Source organism: Schistocerca cancellata, chromosome 2 (genome assembly GCF_023864275.1).
Source record: "Schistocerca cancellata isolate TAMUIC-IGC-003103 chromosome 2, iqSchCanc2.1, whole genome shotgun sequence".
NCBI lineage: Eukaryota > Metazoa > Arthropoda > Insecta > Orthoptera > Acrididae > Schistocerca > Schistocerca cancellata.
Genome location: NC_064627.1, coordinates 188,621,220 through 188,640,928, shown reverse-complemented (window position 1 = coordinate 188,640,928; position 19,709 = coordinate 188,621,220).

Sequence of the window (19,709 nt, the reverse complement as noted above, 5' to 3'; positions counted from 1 at the left end):
TCCTCTTTGCTTCTAACTCTATTCGCAACACATTAGATGTTATCCATATGTTGTTTTTGTTGTGGTCTTCAGTCCAGAGACTGGTTTGATGCAGCTCTCCATGCTACTCTACCCTGTGCAAGCTTCTTCATCTCCCAGTACCTACTGCAACCTACATCCGTCTGAATCTGTTTAGTGTATTCATCTCTTGATCTCCCTCTACGAGTTTTACCCTCCACACTGCCCTCCAATACTAAATTGGTGATCCCTTGACGGCTCAGAATAAGTCCTACACTAAGAAAATGTAACAGGTCTGCTAAAGAGACTGCTTACACCACACTTGCCCTCCGTCTTCTGGAGTATTACTATACTGTGTGAAAACCGCGCATTAGATAGGATTGACGGAAGATATCGAAAAAGTTCAAAGAAGGGCAGCTCGTTTGGTATTACCGCGAAATAATGGAGAGAGTGCCACGGATATGATACACGAATTGGGGTGGCAGTTATTAAAACAAAGGCGGTTTTCGCTGCGGGAGGACCTTCTCAAGCCAGCCGCTGTGGCCGAGCGGTTCTAGGCGTTTCAGTCCGGAACCGCGCTGCTGCTACGGTCGCAGGTTCGAATCCTGCCTCGGGCATGGATGTGTGTGATGTCTTTAGGTTAGTTAGGTTTAAGTAGTTCTAAGTCTAGGGCACTAATGACATCAGATGTTGAATCCCATAGTGCTCAGAGCCATTTGAACCATATGGACCTTCTCACGAAATTTAAATCAGCAAATTTCTCCTCAGAGTCTAAAAATATTATGTTGGCACCCACCTACATAGAGATAAATGATCAACGTAATAAAATAAGAGAAATCAGGGCTCGCACGGAAAAATTTAAGTGTTCATTTTTCCTGCGGACTGTTCGAGAGTGAAACGGTGGCGAAAAAGCTTAAAGGTGGTTCGATGAACCCTCTGCCAGGTATTGAATTGTGAATTACAGAGTAATAATGTAAATGTAGATGTAGAAGTAGTTCAGGCACACCTTATGAGGATTTTGGAATAAGTGTCTCACGGTCTTCAGCCACTAGTTACTTATTCATTATGATTATTTGGTTTATTGTCGCAGTTATCCCTAATTCTGTGAAGATGCCTTCACAGCAGTGAAGAAGCATGTAATACTCAATAACAAAAATGGACACCAGTCAACACAGAGTAATGCATCAACCGCCAGACGAAACATTGTACTGTGATGTGGTTGCTGTCGCTGTTGGAACAATTCATCATAGCGTCGTTCTGCCGCTATTCCACTGCATTCAGTGAACCCACACACGAGAAACATATCGGCCAACTCTTCTTCAGTTACATCTACATCTACATAGATACTCCGCAATCCACCATACGGTTTGTGGCGAAGGGTACCTCGTACCACAACTAGCGTCTTCTCTCCCCGTTCCACTCCCAAACAGAACGAGGGAAAAATGACTGCCTATATGCCTCTGTACGAGCCCTAATCACTCTTATCTTACCTTTGTGGTCTTTCCGCGAAATGTAAGTTGGCGGCAGTAAAATTGTACTGCAGTCAGCCTCAAATGCTAGTTCTCTAAATTTCCTCAGTAGCGATTCACGAAAAGAACACCTCCTTTCCTCTAGAGACTCCCACCCGAGTTCCTGAAGCATTTCCGTAACACTCGCGTGATGATCAAATCTACCAGTAATAAATATAGCAGCCCGCCTCTGAATTGCTTCCATGTCCTCCCTCAATCCGACATGATAGGGATCCCAAACGCTAGAGCAGTACTCAAGAATAGGTTGTATTAGTGTTTTATAAGCGGTGTCCTTTACAGATGAACCACATCTTCCCAAAATTCTACCAATGAACCGAAGACGACTATCCGCCTTCTCCACAACTGCCATTACATGCTTGTCCCACTTCATATCCATCTGCAATGTTACGCCCAAATATTTAATCGACGTGACTGTGTCAAGCGCTACACTACTAATGGAGTATTCAAACATTACAGGATTCTTTTTCCTACTCATCTGCATTAATTTACATTTATCTATATTTAGAGTTAGCTGCCATTCTTTACACCAATCACAAATCCTGTCCAAGTCATCTTGTATCCTCCTACAGTCACTAAACGACGACACCTTCCCGTACAGCACAGCATCATCAGTAAACAGCCGCACATTGCTATCCAACCTATCCAAAATATCATTTATGTAGGTAGAAAACAACAGCGGACCTACCACACTTCCCTGGGGCACTCCAGATGATACCCTCACCTCCAATGAACACTCACCATCGAGGACAACGTACCGGGTTCTATTACTTAAGAAGTCTTCGAGCCACTCACATACTTGGGAACCAATCCCATATGCTCGTAACTTAGTTAGGAGTTAGTCTATCACGCAGTTGTTTATCGCTGTTAACGTACAGTTAGTACAACTGACTTACTCCTTGGCGCTAGAGACCATGTACAGCTTGGCCTCTCTGACGGACGCAGCCCAGTCTTGACGATCTTCTTTTCCTGTCCTCCATCTTCTTACTCCCATCTTTCTCAAGTCATTCTACCCATCATACAGCCACCGTTTCCGTAGCCTCTCTTTGCACCTTCTGCCATCTTGATTTCCTTGAGCCGTGCTGCGGCTGGCGTGGGTGCTGTTTGTAGGTTTCGGCCCACTGTTGCAGGCCAGACGGTATCGTTTAGTTGGCACGGTTGCGGTTGTTTGTCTTCTTCTCGTGTTGACTGGCGCCACTCGGTTTCGCAAGCGTTGCCTGTCCGCTAGTGGCAGCAGTGGCGGTTATCGATATGGAGTAACTGTTGCCCTATCTTTGGGGCGAAGTCGTCGTTTTTCTGGGTCGTGTGACTGTTCCAGTTCGGTTGGGGACTCAGGAGGAGCCAAGTCCGCGCAGTGCTAGAAGACGCCGGGACCGCTGGCGGCATCCACGGACTGCCGGATGGAAGGGCTGTGGTCACGAGGGCGCACGACCCCGTCGTAAACCGGATCCAGCAAGCCTTAAGATGAGTGCATTTCAATCCAAGTAGAGAAACCTCCACCACTGTGATATCTCGCGATTCTCCAGTGACTTGGATTCGTGTTGCTGCTCGTAGTGTCGCCGAGGTGAAGAGCAGCGAGTGGAGTGCTTTCTACTCTGGTGGTAGTGGTTCCTTTCTCTTTCCAGGCGCTCTAAACACAGTATTCTGGGGACGTAGTGCAGACCGACGGTTCCGGCTTTGATGTATTGTTCCATCGTTGCAATTGGTTTATCGGACGTCAGGTAGCTTCAGCAAGATTATCATTAGTCATTCGTTAGACTGCCACTAGTCTGAGTTACCATCTTGTGAAGTGAATGCAACTCTTGGCTGCCTATCTCATCGCTCGCGAAAGTGTTTGTTGCCAGACCTTCTCAGAGGTCGATTCCTGGAGCACCGTCTGTGGCCCCTTGTGTTACAAAGTTTACCATCATCTTATTTCACCTGTTTGGTGATCAGTTGCTTGTTTTTCTTTAATTAACCTTTGCTATTGTATTTGGTGTTTTACAGCAGGTTTCTAAATTTTTTATGTTATTGCCGTTCCTGGCGTGTAAGGCCTCCAGCTGTGATGTGGTCATTTGCCTTAAAATTCGAATTTGGTATTTGTATTTTAGCAGTAAGTCTTAAAACTTTATTTACTGCCATTCCTGGCGTCTGATGACTTCTACTGTGTTTGTGGTGACTTACCTTTAATATTTCAATACCTGTAAGTTGTAAATTGCAGCGAGTTCTTAAACAATTCTTAATTTATTGCCATTCTTGCCGTGAAAGGCCTTCAGCTGTTATTGTGGTCATTTGCCTTAAAATTCTAATTAGGTATTTGTATTTACGCAGTAAGCCTGTAAAATCTTATTTACTCCCATTCCTGGCGTCTGATGCCTCCTGCTGTGTTTGTGGTGACTTGCCTTTAATGTTTCAATACCTATAATTTGTAAGTTGAGGGGAGTTTTAAACAATTCTTAATTTATTGCCATTCCTGGCGTGTAAGGCCTTCTGTCCAGATTACAGTGGCTTGTTTTTAAAACATTATCTGTTGTATCTGTATTTAATGGTGATTTGCTAAATTGTAGCTCACTGAAAACACTATTATTTGCACAGTTGTTTATTCCTTCATTAATAACGTGTGGTATTTTATTTATTGCTGAGTCTGGAATTATTATTTTAAAATAAATTGTGTGTAACTGTAAAAGGGAAGCAATAGTAACTGATTACGGCTCCGTCCACAATCGTAACCGAATCCTGCCTTCCCTTGACTACCACCAGGTCACATTCCTCTGTTGAACTTCTTGACATATCTATCTATCCTCGACCATTCGATCCACGTGCCTCAACCATGTTAATCTGTTGCTCTTGATTTCCGAAACTAGGTCAGCATTGCCATAAAATTCTTCCAGTTCCTTGTCTTTCCGTATTCTCCTTAACATTTTCAACTCCCACCTTCTCAGGAACTCCTCTTCGGCCACAGTCATTTCCATGTTTCTGAGACGTACATTACCATTGGTCTTATAACCGTTCGATAGACGATCACCCTCAATTTTCTGCTCAGGCTTCGTGACTGAACAGTCTTATTCAGAGACTTTTTTTTTTTTGTCATCAGTCTACTGACTGGTTTGATGCGGCCCGCCACGAATTCCTTTCCTGTGCTAACCTCTTCATCTCAGAGTAGCACTTGCAACCTACGTCCTCAATTATTTGCTTGACGTATTCCAATCTCTGTCTTCCTCTACAGTTTTTGCCCTCTACAGCTCCCTCTAGTACCATGGAAGTCATTCCCTCATGTCTTAGCAGATGTCCTATCATCCTGTCCCTTCTGCTTATCAGTGTTTTCCACATATTCCTTTCCTCTCCGATTCTGCGTAGAACCTCCTCATTCCTTGCCTTATGAGTCCACCTAATTTTCAACATTCGTCTATAGCACCACATCTCAAACGCTTCGATTCTCTTCTGTTCCGGTTTTCCCACAGTCCATGTTTCACTACCATACAATGCTGTACTCCAGACGTACATCCTCAGAAATTTCTTCCTCAAATTAAGGCCGGTATTTGATATTAGTAGACTTCTCTTGGCCAGAAATGCCTTTTTTGCCATAGCGAGTCTGCTTTTGATGTGCTCCTTGCTCCATCCGTCATTGGTTATTTTACTGCCTAGGTAGCAGAATTCCTTAACTTCTTTGACTTCGTGACCATCAATCCTCATGTTAAGTTTCTCGCTGTTCTCATTTCTACTACTTCCCATTACCTTCGTCTTTCTCCGATTTACTCTCAAGCCATACTGTGTACTCATTAGACTGTTCATTCCGTTCAGCAGATCATTTAATTCTTCTTCACTTTCACTCAGGATAGCAATGTCATCAGCGAATTGTATCATTGATATCCTTTCACCTTGTATTTTAATTCCACTCCTGAACCTTTCTTTTATTTCCATCATTGCTTCCTCGATGTACAGATTGAAGAGTAGGGGCGAAAGGCAACAGCCTTGTCTTACACCCTTCTTAATACGAGCACTTCGTCTTTGATCGTCCATTCTTATTATTCCCTCTTGGTTGTTGTACATATTGTATATGACCCGTCTCTCCCTATAGCTTACCACTACTTCTTTTAGAATCTCGAACAGCTTGCACCATTTTATATTGTGTGTGTGTGTTTGAAGTTTACGGGCGCTAAACAGCGTGGTCATCAGCGCCCAAACGCATAAAAACAGGAACACATGCAGTGAAGGGACTAAGACAAACAGCGAACAAGGAGAACGGCTAAAAGACACAGACCTGACGCAGTTCCAAATCCTCACACACAGAGGCAAAACAAGAGGAGAAGGGACACACTAAAAAGGAAAGGAAACACAAGGAAAAGAGAACAGAAACCGAAGGGAAACAAGGAGGTAATCGTGACTGGCTGACCTCTTACCTAAAACCTGGGTGAGCCAGTCACCCAGCAGCACATTAAAACCCTCTCCCTAAAATCCGAGGCAACAAATTGGACAGGACACAAAACCGTAAGACCTTAACTACAGTCGTTGCGTCATCTTGTAAAATAGAGGGCAAATCCGGTGGCGAAGAAACCACCGCCCTCTGGTCAGAGAATAAAAGACAGTCAAGTAAAATGTGGCGGACAGTAATCTGGACGCCACAAGAACTGCAGATTGGGGGGTCCTCCCGCCGGAGTAAAAGACCATGCGTGAAGGGACTGTGCCCGATGCGGAGGCTAGTGAGGAGAACCTCATCCCGCCTGCATGACTGGTAGGACGTACGCCATGGCCGCGTGGTAGCCTTGACCAGACGCAGCTTATTTTCACCGACTGCTAGCCACTCTTCTTCCCACTGACGGATAACGCGAAAACGCAGGAGGGAGGTAACAGCACGAAGGGGGACGGCACATTCAACAACGTGAGGGAGGGAACATGCATCTTTGGCAGCCACATCCGCCAGTTCGTTTCCCCTAATACCCACGTGCCCCGGCACTCAGCAGAAGGAAACCGCCTTCCCTTGCCGTTGCAGGTGGAGGAGGGCATCATGGATGTTCAGGAAGACCGTATCATCTGGGTACAAGTGTTGCATGGTTTGAAGGGCACTCAGGGAGTCAGAACAGATGAGGAACTTAAGACTGGGAACACACCTCATCTGCTCCAATGCCCGCAAGATCGCAAACAATTCGGCATCAAAGGTGTTAAACGCCGCAGGAAGCCGTAACTTGACGACTCGATCAGGGAAAGCAACAGCACAACCAACAGAGTCCCCCTGTTTAGAGCCATCCGTAAATACTGGTACATGGTCGGGATGCTGGTTTAAAATATCATAAAATAAGGAGGTAAAAACAAACGCAGGAGTGCAGCTCCTCCGGTACTCCGACAAGTCTAAAAGGACGCTGGGCCTCTGGAGCAACCAGGGAGGCAGGCGAGTAAAACCCTGGAGTTGGGGTGCCACACGCTCCACACAAAGGGACTCAAGCAAATGCTTGGCACGAATCCCAAATGGTCTCGTTGCCCTGGGACGACTGGAAAAGAGACGTTCCATAGGCGGTCGGGCAACGGTAGGGTACGCAGGGGAGGTAGGACAGGCAAGAAATTGACACACCTGTCGCACCATGAGGAGTTTCCGCCAGATGGCGAGCGGCGGTTCCCCTGCCTCAGCACACAGGCTGGGGACGGGACTGGTACGGAAGGCACTAGTGGCCAGCCTGATACCCTCATGGTGTACTGCATCAAGAATCTTCAGATACGAAGGCCTCGCTGACCCATACACGGTGCAACCATAGTCAAGACGCGATCGGACGAAAGCCCTATAAAACTGCAGCAGACGCGCCCGATCTGCTCCCCAGGACCGATGGCTCAGACACTTCAAAATATTCAGTGCCTTCAGGGCCCACACCTTGAGGTCTTTAAGGTGAGGCAACCACGACAACTTGGAATCAAAGGTGAGGCCCAGGAACCGCACAGTGTCGCGAAAAGGAAGAATGGTGTCCCTCAGACGCAATTCAGGGGAGGTAAAAAGACGTCGAGAATGATTAAAATGAACACACACACATTTGTCTGCAGAAAATGTAAAACCTGTCTTCGCAGTCCATGCCTCTAATCGCTGTATCGTAAGCTGCAACTGCCGACTAGCAGTGACAAGACTGGAGGAAGAACAGAAAACAGCAAAATCGTCCACAAACAAGGAGCATTGGGCAGGACTCCGGATAATGGACGTGATACTGCTAATGGCGATGGCAAAGAGGGTGACACTTAAAACGCTTCCCTGAGGAACACCATTCTCCTGCACATACAAATCAGATAGCACATTACCAACCCTATAACGAAAGAGGCGGTGGGAAAGAAAGGACCGAATGAAGATGGGGAGACGGCCACGAAAGCCCCACTCATGGAGTTGATTGAGGATATGGCGGCGCCAAGTAGTGTCATACGCCTTATGAATGTCAAAGAAGACACCAAGACAATGCTGGTTACGTAGGAAGGCCTGCTGGATGGCCGCCTCAAGCAGGGTCAAGTTGTCAATAGTTTAACGACATCTCCGAAAGCCACACTGAGAGTGGCTAAGGAGCTGCCTGGTCTCGAGCAGCCAAACCAGGCGACGGTTGACCATGCGTTCCAACGTCTTCCCGACACAGCTCGTCAAAGCAGTACTTCGATAACTGCTGGGATGCTTTCGGTCCTTCCCCGGTTTGAGGAGAGGAATCAAAATCGCCTCCGTCCACGAGTCAGGGTATGTGCCAGATAACCATATCATATTAAAACAATTCAGGAGAACTTCCTTGGATGGCAGCAACAAGTGCTGCAGCATGCTGTACCGGATTTGATCATGACCAGGCGCAGTACCATGAGCCACAGACAGCGCCGAATCCAGTTCCCCCATTGTGAAGGGGCAGTTGTAGGGTTCAGAATTTGGAGACCGGAAGTCCAAGTGACCCCTCTCGATGACAGTTCGGTAGCGGCAGAAATCTGGAGCACAGTTAATAGTGGCGGTAGATTCCGCAAAATGCATGGCCAGTGTCTGGGCAATGTCTCTCGGCGCCGTGAGGAGACATCCCTGATGCAGCAATGCCGTGACAGGTAGTTGGCTGCGTTTCCCGGAAATCCTCCTGATGGCTTCCCATACTTTTGTAGAATTAGTGGAGCGGGAGATGGAGTTCAAGAACAATTGCCATGGCCGTCGTTTGCTCTCTTTAATCACTCGCCGCGCTTTGGTTCTTGCCACACGAAAGACCGCAAGATTGTCAGCTGAGGGACGGCACTTGAAGCAGCGCAGAGCTGCACGGCGGGCTCGGATGGCGGAGCGGCACTCAGTGGTCCACCAAGGGACAGGACGTCTCTTGGGATGACCGGATGACCGTGAAATGGACAATTCAGCAGCATGGGAGATCACGGCTGTAACATGGTCTACCCATTCGTGGACGCTGGCACAGCGTTCCAAAACAGCCAGTTGGCTGAAAAGTGTCCAGTCAGCTCTGCAGATGTGCCACTGAGGCGGCACTGATAATGCCACAGCCTCATCCAGGAGGCGAATCCAAAGGGGGAAGTGGTCACTAGAATGGAGGTCAGCAACAACCTCCCACAGAGCAGAATCCGCGAGTGCTGGAGAGCAAAAGGAAAGGTCAATAGCCGATGACGACCCGGAAGCAGTACAGAAATGAGTCGGAGCACCAGAGTTGAGGATGCACAGTTCTTCAGACATCATGAGGCTTTCCAGAATGCGACCCCTGGGGCAAGTAGTCGGAGTGCCCCATAAGACATTATGAGCATTGAAGTCCCCCAAAAGAAGAAATGGGCGGGGGAGTTGGCTAATAAGGTCTGTGAGAGCCTCAGAGTCTATCACATCCTGAGGTGGTAAGTAAACTGAACAGACTGTGAGCCTCCGACCCACAAGAAGATCAACTGCAACTGCTTGCAAGTCTGTAACGAGAGGGAGCTCAGATGAGGGGTGCATGTCACGGACAAAAATCGCAACACCACCCTTTGCCCTTTGCCCCGTCAGATCATCTTTTCGATATACGGTATAGCCCCGTAAAGAAGGAGCATCAGTGGCCCGAAAATGTGTCTCTTGGAGACATAAGCACAAAGGGCACTCTCGTACGAGGAGTTGTAATTCGGCCACATGCGTCCTGAACCCATTCAGGTTCCACTGTAATATGGGTGCCACTGATTAGGGTGGCTGAACTTTCACCCTTCCTCTGTGCTTCGGAGGAGAGCCCATACTCGCCGGAGATTTATTCCTGGGGCGAGAAGATCGCCCCCAGTCGACATCAATGTCCATCAGCTCCGATGACGACCCACGGGAGATGTCAGACAGTACGATGGCCTCGTCATCGGACCGACCCTGACTAGTCTCCTCAGGTGGCAAAACCTTCACCTTCGGCGTCTTTGTCTCGGAGGGCTTAGAATGCAGAGCCTTGTCAACAGGTGGAGCTTTACTCGCCTGGGCAGAAGGAGCCATAGGGGGAGAGGCAGGAAGTACCCCAATGTCAGCAACCATAGCCTTGTCCGACGTTGCAGGGAGAGCCGCAGGTTGCAAAACAACCGCAGCAGCACAAGTGCACTGGCAAACGCAGGTATTAGTGCTAACACTAGCAACCTCCGTTTGCGTAGCAACAGTGGCCATTTGTACTGGTTTCTTCAGAGCGGAAACGAAAGATGTTGTAAACACAGGAGGTTGCATGGCCTTAAAGAGCTTCTTGGCCTCACCATAGGGGATGCGCTTAGATGTTTTAATTTCCTGTATCTTCCGTTCTTCGAGATAGATGGGGCAGACACGGCTCCAGACAGGGTGACTCCCAGAGCAATTCATGCACTTCACAGGCGATGAACAATCGGCTCCTTCATGGGCAGGCTGACCACATTTACCACAAGTGGCTATCCCATTGCACCCCAACGTAGTATGCCCAAAGCGCTGACATTTAAAACAGCGCATTGGGTTGGGGAAATATGGCCTTACTGGCAAACGTAAGAACCCCGCTTTGACATGCTCTGGGAGTCTCGGGCAACTGAACGTGAGAATAAACGAGTCGGATTTGACTAGATCCCATCGACTCGTTTCATAATATGCTGCACGTCAACAATACCGTCATCAGCCCATTCAGATTTTAACTCATCTGTGGGGATATCCACCAAGTCCCTACATGTCACAACACCCTTACTATAGTTCAGAGTGGAGTGGAGCTCGGTCTCGATAGCGTACTCTCCGAGACAGGTTGCTTTCCGAAGAGAAGCGACTTGACGGGAACTAGAAGTCTCAACTAACAGAGTCCCATTGCGCAGTCGCTTCACAGATTTAAGTGTTCCTGCAATCCCCTCAAGACCCTTGTGGATGTAAAAGGGAGAAACCCTCTCAAAGCCACCCTCCTTCCGTTTAATAATCAAAAACACATTCTGATTATCAGCATGTGCTCTGTTACGACAGTCTGATAAATCTCGATCAACACCAGGCGGACTCGCAGCACGAAGTCGCTTCTTCGATGGGGTGTGTTTTCCTACCAGTGGCCCACCCAAGCCACTGGTAGGGGGAAATGTAGAGGTCGAAGGATCCATTGCGGTCCCACGAGCAGCTAGGGAACTAAAGGTCCGCTCAGACAGAGCCCCGCGTGCCTGAGTAAGCCTTATACAACTGGGGTGCGGCAGGTGCCCCAGAGTTTGCCCGCTTGCCAACAGCCATGCATCTCATAGGCGCGGAGCACACCGGAAGATTGAGGGGTTTTTATAGAGGGTGTCCTTCCTCGCAATCCAGGCGGTCAAGCCAAGATTACCATTCCCCGCAGCACACAACATTCCACCGCCGCGCCATACGGTGGTCGCTGAAGCATGTCCGGGGGTTACGGTGACAGGAGACTGGCGGCGCTGACCAGTCCTCAGCTCAGGACCCCGGGGTCGCCAAGCCCGTACTCAGCAAATGAATGCTGAGCCCCTGGGGGCCATTTTATATTGTCGAACGCTTTTTCCGGGTCGACAAATCCTATGAAAGTGTCTTGATTTTTCTTTAGCCTTGCTTCCATTATTAGCCGTAACGTCAGAATTGCCCCTAAAGCCAAACTGATCGTCACCTAGCGCATTCTCAATTTTGAGAGATCAGAAAACTATTTCCCGCGGCAATCCTCGCTTTCATAGTGACGGAAAGAGAATCACACCTCAAAGAAGGAGTGGTGCGACATAAACGAAAATCGGTAGTCGTGTTTCTACATATGAAAGATGGCGTATATTCTAATTTCGCGCCTGTCGCGCAAGAGTGGTGTTGGTAGCGCCACTATGAGGATGCAGATCAGCTTTTGCTTTAAATACACCTTGTAACGGCCATGAGCGTTAGTTCCCTTTGTGACTGGGCGCGATGACTTGATATTAGTCAAGTATGCCTCCAAGGCCACAAAGATGTCATTATCAACATCTCACTGAGGTTGAATGAGGTCGCGTAGTATGGTTACGAGAAGCTCGGTGTTCCTTCCGCGATACTGCAGAAAGACTTGGTCGGAATGTAGCCACAGTACATCATTGCTGGCAGCAGTGGTCATGATAATGTACGGCCGCAAGAAGACCTCTCTCCGTTTGGCCACGTGGCACCACCGAGGGGGAAGACTATTGTGTTTGGCGTGTGGCTTTGGCGCATCATGCTGCATCAGCACCAGCAATTTGAAAAGCACCACAATGACACAGTGAACATTTACAAATCGGTTACTTCAAGGAAAGCTCCAAGCCAGAAGCCCTGTAGCCTGCATTCCACTGACCGCAAATCACCGATATTTGCGACTTCAGTGCAGGCCAGTTGAGCGCCTGCAACCAGCCTGTCTTCGTGCTAGACACACTGGACCAACACCTAGAGTTATGGTCTGTCTGCAAATTTGTACGTCAGTCTGGTGATTCGACCTACTGAGCTGTCATTCATGAACAGTATTCCAGGGGGTGTTTCCAACAGGATAACGCTCACCCACGTACCACTGTTGCACCCAGCATTCTCTACAGTGTCGACACGTTGCCTTAGCCTACTCGATCACCAGATCTGTTTCCAGTCGGACACATATGGGATATCATCAGACGACTAAGCCAGAGTCATCCACAACTAGCATTAACCGTCCCCGTGTTGACCGACCGAGTGCAGCAGACATGAAACTCCATCCCACAAACTGACACCCGCCACCTGTACAACACAATGCATGCACGTTTGCATGCTTGTATTCAACATTGCGGTGGTTACACTGTTTATTAATATACCAGCGTTTCACATTTGCAGTGGTGTATCTCGCGCTTACATTAAACTGTGATTTTGCAATGTTATGTTATCTACACAAATGTATTTTCGAAATTTCATTACTCTACACTAATTATTTTTGGTGTTGTGATTTTTTCCGTCAGTTTATTTCTTCACTTATGCTGTTACCATCGGTTACCTGCATTCCCAAGCATTGGAACCTCTCACATCTCGCATAACTGGCCTCGTTCAGCTTGATATACACTACTGGCCATTAAATTTGCTACACCAAGAAGAAATGCAGATGATAAACTGGTATTCATTGGAAAAATATATTATACTACAACTGACATGTGATTACATTTTCACGAAATTTGGGTGCATAGATCCTGAGAAATCAGTACCCAGAACAACCACCTCTGGCCGTAATAATGGCCTTGATACGCCTGGGGATTGAGTCAAACAGAGCTTGGATGGCGTGTACAGGTACAGCTGCCCACGCAGCTTCAACACGATACCACAGTTCATCAAGAGTAGTGACTGGCGTATTGTGACGAGCCATTTGCTCGGCCGCCATTGATCAGACGTTTTCAATTGCTGAGAGATCTGGAGAATGTGCTGGCCAGGTCAAGAGTCGAACATTTTCTGTATCCGGAAAGGGCGGTATAGGACCTGCAACATGTGGTCGTGCATTATCCTACCGAAATGTAGGGTTTCGCAGGGATCGAATTGAGGGTAGAGCCACGGGTCGAAACACATCTGAAATGTAACGTCCACTGTTCAAAGTGCCGTCAATGGGAACAAGAGGTGACCGAGATGTGTAACCAGTGGCACCCCATACCGTCACGCCGGGTGATATGCCAGTATGGCGATGACGAATACACGCTTCCAATGTGCGTTCACCGCGATGCCGCCAAACACGGATGCGATCATCACGATGCTGTAAACAGAACCTGGATTCATCCGAAAAAATGACGTTTTGCCATTCGTGCACCTAGGTTCGTCGTTGAGTACACCATCGTGGGCGCTCCTGTCTCTGATGCAGCCTCAAGGGTAGCCGCAGCCATGGCCTCCGAGCTGATAGTCCGTGCTGCTGCAAACGTCGTCGAACTGTTTGTGCAGATGGTTGTTGTCTTGCAAACGTCCCCATCTGTTGACTCAGGGATCGAGACGTGGCTGCACGATCCGTTATAGCCATGCGGATAAGATGCCTGTCATCTCGACTGCTAATAATGCGAGGTCGTTGGGATCCAGCACGGCGTTCCGTATTACACTCCTGAACCCACCGATTCCATATTCTGCTAACAGTCGTTGGATCTCGACCAACGCGAGTAGCAGTGTCGCGATACGATAAACCACAATCGCGATAGGCTACAATCCGACCTTTATCAAAGACGGAAACCTGATGGTACGCATTTCTCCTCCTTACACGAGGCATCACAACAACGTTTCACCAGGATACGCCGGTCAACTGCTGTTTGTGTATGAGAAATCGGTTGGAAACTTTCCTCATGTCAGCCACCGGCGCGAACCTTATGTGAATGCTCTGAAAAGCTAATCATTTGCATATCGCAGCATCTTCCTGTCGGTTAAATTTCGCGTCTGTAGCACGTCATCTTCGTGGTGTAGTAATTTTAATGGCCGGTAGTGTAGTTACCTCTAACAGCAGCGTTTCTCTTGGAAGCGAAGACATACCGTTTTTTGGTGTCGTTTACTCGAAGCCCCAACTCTTCTACCTCCTTTTCTAGTCTGCCGAATCCCTTCTCCTAGCCGTTTCAAACTTCTAGACAGCTTAAAAACATAATTTACGCAGCTAACACTGCCGGAAACACAAATCTAACACAGATCCGAGCCGTATTGGATGTCGGCTTGAGGGCGAAGAGTAAATTGGGTACTACTTTTGTCAACAAAAGATACCGTGAGCGAATGGTAACAAGAGCCGCTGCGCACACCGTCGACAGTTGCATTGTTGTGCACTATTTTCAGTGCAATACAGACGCAAAACTAACTGGGGAAAGAAACCAAACAAAATGGTTCTGTGAAGATTTTCAACAGTTGCTGCTGCAGTCATGTTTAAAATTTTGAGGTACGAATAACCTTATAAGTGGGGCAACCACAGCTAAAGGACTTGTACATAATGTGAAGGACTATCAAACAATTATAATCAAAGCTTTTAAAATAGTCTTTATTAAACGGAGTGAAAGTCCAAGTCCGCAATGGCTGTTTATTGTGTTTTTCCTCGTATAACGACCGGTTTCATATTCTGGAAGTATATCTCCAGGTCATATAAAACTAATATTTCATGTGCCACGATTTCCAAGGTGCATCACACATAAAAAGATATCACTCCTCGGTAAAACCATGGATGAACCAGCAGATCAGCATCCGATCTGAACCGTGCATGGCCACTAAAACATCTTCAATTTACGGTTCAGATCGGATGCTCATCTGCTGGTTCGTCCACGGTTTTACCGAGGAGTGACTGACATTTTTTTATGCGCACTTGCAGCTTGGAAGACGTGGAACATGAAATATTTGTTTTATATACGCTGAAGACAAACCTCCAGCGTATGAAACCGGTCGTCACATAGGGAAAAACATAATAAACAGCTATTGCGGATTTGGGCTTTCACTCAGTTTGATGTAGACCATTTTACCATCTTTGATCTTAATAGTTTGATTGTCCTTCAAATGGTTCAAATGGCTCTGAGCACCATGGAACTTAACATCTATGGTCATCAGTCCCCTAGAACTTAGAACTACTTAAACCTAACTAACCTAAGGACATCACACAACGCCCAGTCATCACGAGGCAGAGAAAATCCCTGACCCCGCCGGGAATCGAACCCGGGAACCCGGGCGTGGGAAGCGAGAACGCTACCGCACGACCACGAGCTGCGGACGATTGTCCTTCACATTATGTACAAATGAAATGCAGTATCTCTGTAACGAGCCGGAGACAGTGGGTCTCGTATACCAAAATACTCACAAGGTACTCCTCTGAAAGTTTATCGGTGGAATTCACCCTGTGTAACCGCTGCGGATACAAATAACCGACGTGCATTTTCGAGCGTTTGAAACAAAGTTCGTTATCTCTCATGATTCCTATTTTTACTTAGTGATCTCATTTCCACAGAAACAGCAAGATAATTAAAAAATGCGCTTGTCAGCACTTTCGGAATAACAAGTGTGGCTATGTTTCCCGGTAGGAGGTACGTGTGTGGTTTCGCGTATTTGGTGGTTGCGTGAGTTCACAAACAAACTTAGTTTCCGCAACGAGGCAAAAGCAAGTTTCAATAATGTTTCGCACTAAGACAGTATGAGTCTATATGTAAGATGATATATGTGTGAAACAGACGTTGTAGTGGTGTTTTTAGACTTACGGAAATGTTTCGTTATCTGTGTTGTTGTTTTGAGCGTCGGTTGGCCACTTATCGGATCAGTCGTTCCCAAAACTTGCGACAGAGAGCGCAGTGTTATTGCTCATATCTGTGTGCTGCCAGTCGGTAGTTCCCTGCTGTCCATCCCAAATTGCGAGAAAAACAAGAAGAGACATGAGTGTACGATCTCACGACGATATGAACTGATAAGGATTTCTCGAGCATCCAACTACGTTAAATGTTTAAATATCCACCTGTCGCAGCTGTAAGGTCGGAAAAACTTTATTAGGAGGCAATACGTCGAAACAAAATAAACAGCCAGCATGATGAATGAAGAGTGCTTTATCCGTCTGGTGCTTGTTGAGGCCGATGTGAAATCCACTGAAATCCCGTACCCGTGAAAGAGCTTTCAGTACAATGCAGGTATCACGGAGTACTGCCTTGGTCTAAATACTTCTGGGCGTGGCCACTGGCATCATCGAAATGTTATCGAAGTATCAAGAACGTGTCTTTGTTATGTGGGCGACTGTGATGTGAGTCCGTGAAGCACGTATAATACTGCGTTTCCTATTGATATGGATGAATTTGGACTGAAAGAAAGGCAGAAAGTTTTTGATATGCTTAGCCTTCTCGAAGGTCGCCAAATGGGCCTCCAAACTTACGATCCCCATTCTACGGATGGATCACCATCAATGGTTTCAATCCACGAGACATTGGCGAAAGGTTTGGGATTTAACCCCGAACACTGGTTTACAGCTTTGGTCAGCATCCAAATATAATCACCTTACCAGCGATATTTTGCGGATGAAAAGTTCTTTCTTTTGAGCTGAACCTACTGCGGAAGTGAGTGGCCTTATCAAATCTCGCTAATTATTTTTATTTCTTCTTTGTTCTTCAAGAAATACGAGTGTCTTCGGTAGCCTGGAATGGTTGGACTAGAAATTAATTTCTTTGGCACTTTCTTTGAATTACGCCGTTTGCAAGATTGCGGTTGATGCAGCCAGAAAAGATTGTAACAACTATAGAGGTATCTCTTTAATCAGCGTTGTGGGTAAAATCTTCTCAAGTATTATTGAAAGGAAAGTGCGAGTATCAGTTGAGGACCAACTGGATGAAAATCAGTGTGGCTTTAGGCCTCTTAGAGGTTGTCAGGACCAGATCTTTAGCTTACGGCAAATAATGGAGAAGTGTTATGAGTGGAACAGGGAATTGTATCTATGCTTTATAGATCTAGAAAAGGCATATGACCGGGTTCCTAGGAGGAAGTTATTGTCTGTTCTACAAGATTATGGAATAGGAGGCAAACTTTTGCAAGCAATTAAAGGTCTTTACATGGATAGTCAGGCAGCAGTTAGAGTTGACGGTAAATTGAGTTCATGGTTCAGAGTAGTTTCAGGGGTAAGACAAGGCTGCAACCTGTCTCCACTGTTGTTCATATTATTTATGGATCATATGTTGAAAACAATAGACTGGCTGGGTGAGATTAAGATACGTGAACACAAAATAAGCAGTCTTGCATATGCGGATGACTTAGTTGTGATGGCAGATTCGATTGAAAGTTTGCAAAGTAATATTTCAGAGCTAGATCAGAAATGTAAGGAATATGGTATGAAGATTAGCATCTCCAAAACGAAAGTAATGTCAGTGGGAAAGAAATATAAACGGATTGAGTGCCAAATAGGAGGAACATAGTTAGAATAGGTGGACGGTTTCAAGTACTTAGGATGCATATTCTCACAGGATGGCAACATAGTGAAAGAACTGGAAGCGAGGTGTAGCAAAGCTAATGCAGTGAGCGCTCAGCTACGATCTACTCTCTTCTGCAAGAAGGAAGTCAGTACCAAGACTAAGTTATCTGTGCACCGTTCAATCTTTCGACCAACTTTGTTGTATGGGAGCGAAAGCTGGGTGGATTCAGGTTACCTTATCAACAAGGTTGAGGTTACGGATATGAAAGTAGCTAGGATGATTGCAGGTACTAGTAGATGGGAACAATGGCAGGAGGGTGTCCACAATGAGGAAACCAAAGAAAAACTGGGAATGAACTCTATAGATGTAGCAGTCAGGGCGAACAGGCTTAGATGGTGGGGTCATGTTACACGCATGGGAGAAGCAAGGTTACCCAAGAGACTCATGGATTCAGCAGTAGAGGGTAGGAGGAGTCGGAGCAGACCGAGGAGAAGGTACCTGGATTCGGTTAAGAATGACTTTGAAGTAATAGGTTTAACATCAGAAGAAGCACCAATGTTAGCACTGAATAGGGGATCATGGAGGAACTGTATAAGGGGGGCTATGCTCCAGACTGAACGCTGAAAGGCATAATCAGTCTTAAATGATGATGATGATGACGATGATGACTAACGAGAATGTTTAGATTTAATTTCTTTACTTTCAGTACTATTTTTCTCAGATCCGAGTTCTACATATACGTCTGCACTCCGCAAGCCACTATATGGCGTATGACGAGGAGGTGGGGGGGGGGGGGGGGGGGCAAATGTTGCGCGGGCAGAATGGTTGCTGGTGGGTGAGCTTCGAGGTCTTTTAATGAGAGAAACGTAAGATGGAGTGATATATTGGTTGACTCTTCTATGAATGCACGCTCTTGGAACTTTTACAGTATACGTGTCTACAGTAAACTGCTGCTATAGGAGGAGCAAGTTCTTTCCCATATTCTACATAGAATCGTACAAGTATCCCATCATCAGACGCAGTCGCCCTTCCTCTGTTGAGCGATTTTCTATCTAGCGTTTCCTTATTTCTATATCTGTCATTTTCCCGTGCCGACTGAAACGAGGAATCCCAGTACGATCTTCAACAGTGAAACAATTTGGAAAAGCAGTGTAGTATTTCGGGCTAATCCCTACATTGTAATAATCAGTATTTCGGCCTTCTCTCTGTCATCCTCTGTTTCGTTGCATTTACAGTTACTGAGTGGACAGAGGGCAACGATCCGCTTACTGAATTAACATAAGAGGTAAATTCCTTACCAATTATACCGCTCTTCCGCGAGTTATTATACACTGAAAAAGACGTTGTTAGAGGTCCATGAATAAGGAATTTATTGCTAGCGCAATCGAGCAGATGCAACTTCGACGGAATGCTCATGCGCTGCCTGCGATATATTAGCTACAATAGAATCGTAGACCAGAAAGCAGTGTCGGCAGCTGTAGTAGCTGTAGCTCGCAGTCGGGCAGCTGGGCCGGTCGTGGAGAGCGATGGCGGCCCCTGACCGATGTAGTATAAGGTAAAAGCAGCCGTGCGCATGTGTAATTTGTAACAACTGATTTTGTACTATTGTTCATCAAGTCCCATGCAAATGTTTTTAAAAATCTTTCAATAATAATCTTTCTTATATAGATAACTCTTGACAATCATTCATCTGAATTTAAAGATTTTACTAATTTCTCCTATCCATGGTCATCTCTATTATCAAAGAAAAATCAGTTGTTTCCTTTTATACATAACAAATCTAGTGCCCAGCATTGCACTGGGCTGATCTGCACTGGCTGGGCTGCACTGGCTGGGTTACACTAGTGTAACCTCCTAAAAGCTTAAATAACTATAGCATTCACATTTAGTGTAACCTCCCAACAGTTTATTTCCGTAACCTCGTAATAAAATGTGACTAACCTCCCAATGAAAATGTGACTCATACATAACCTTTCAATA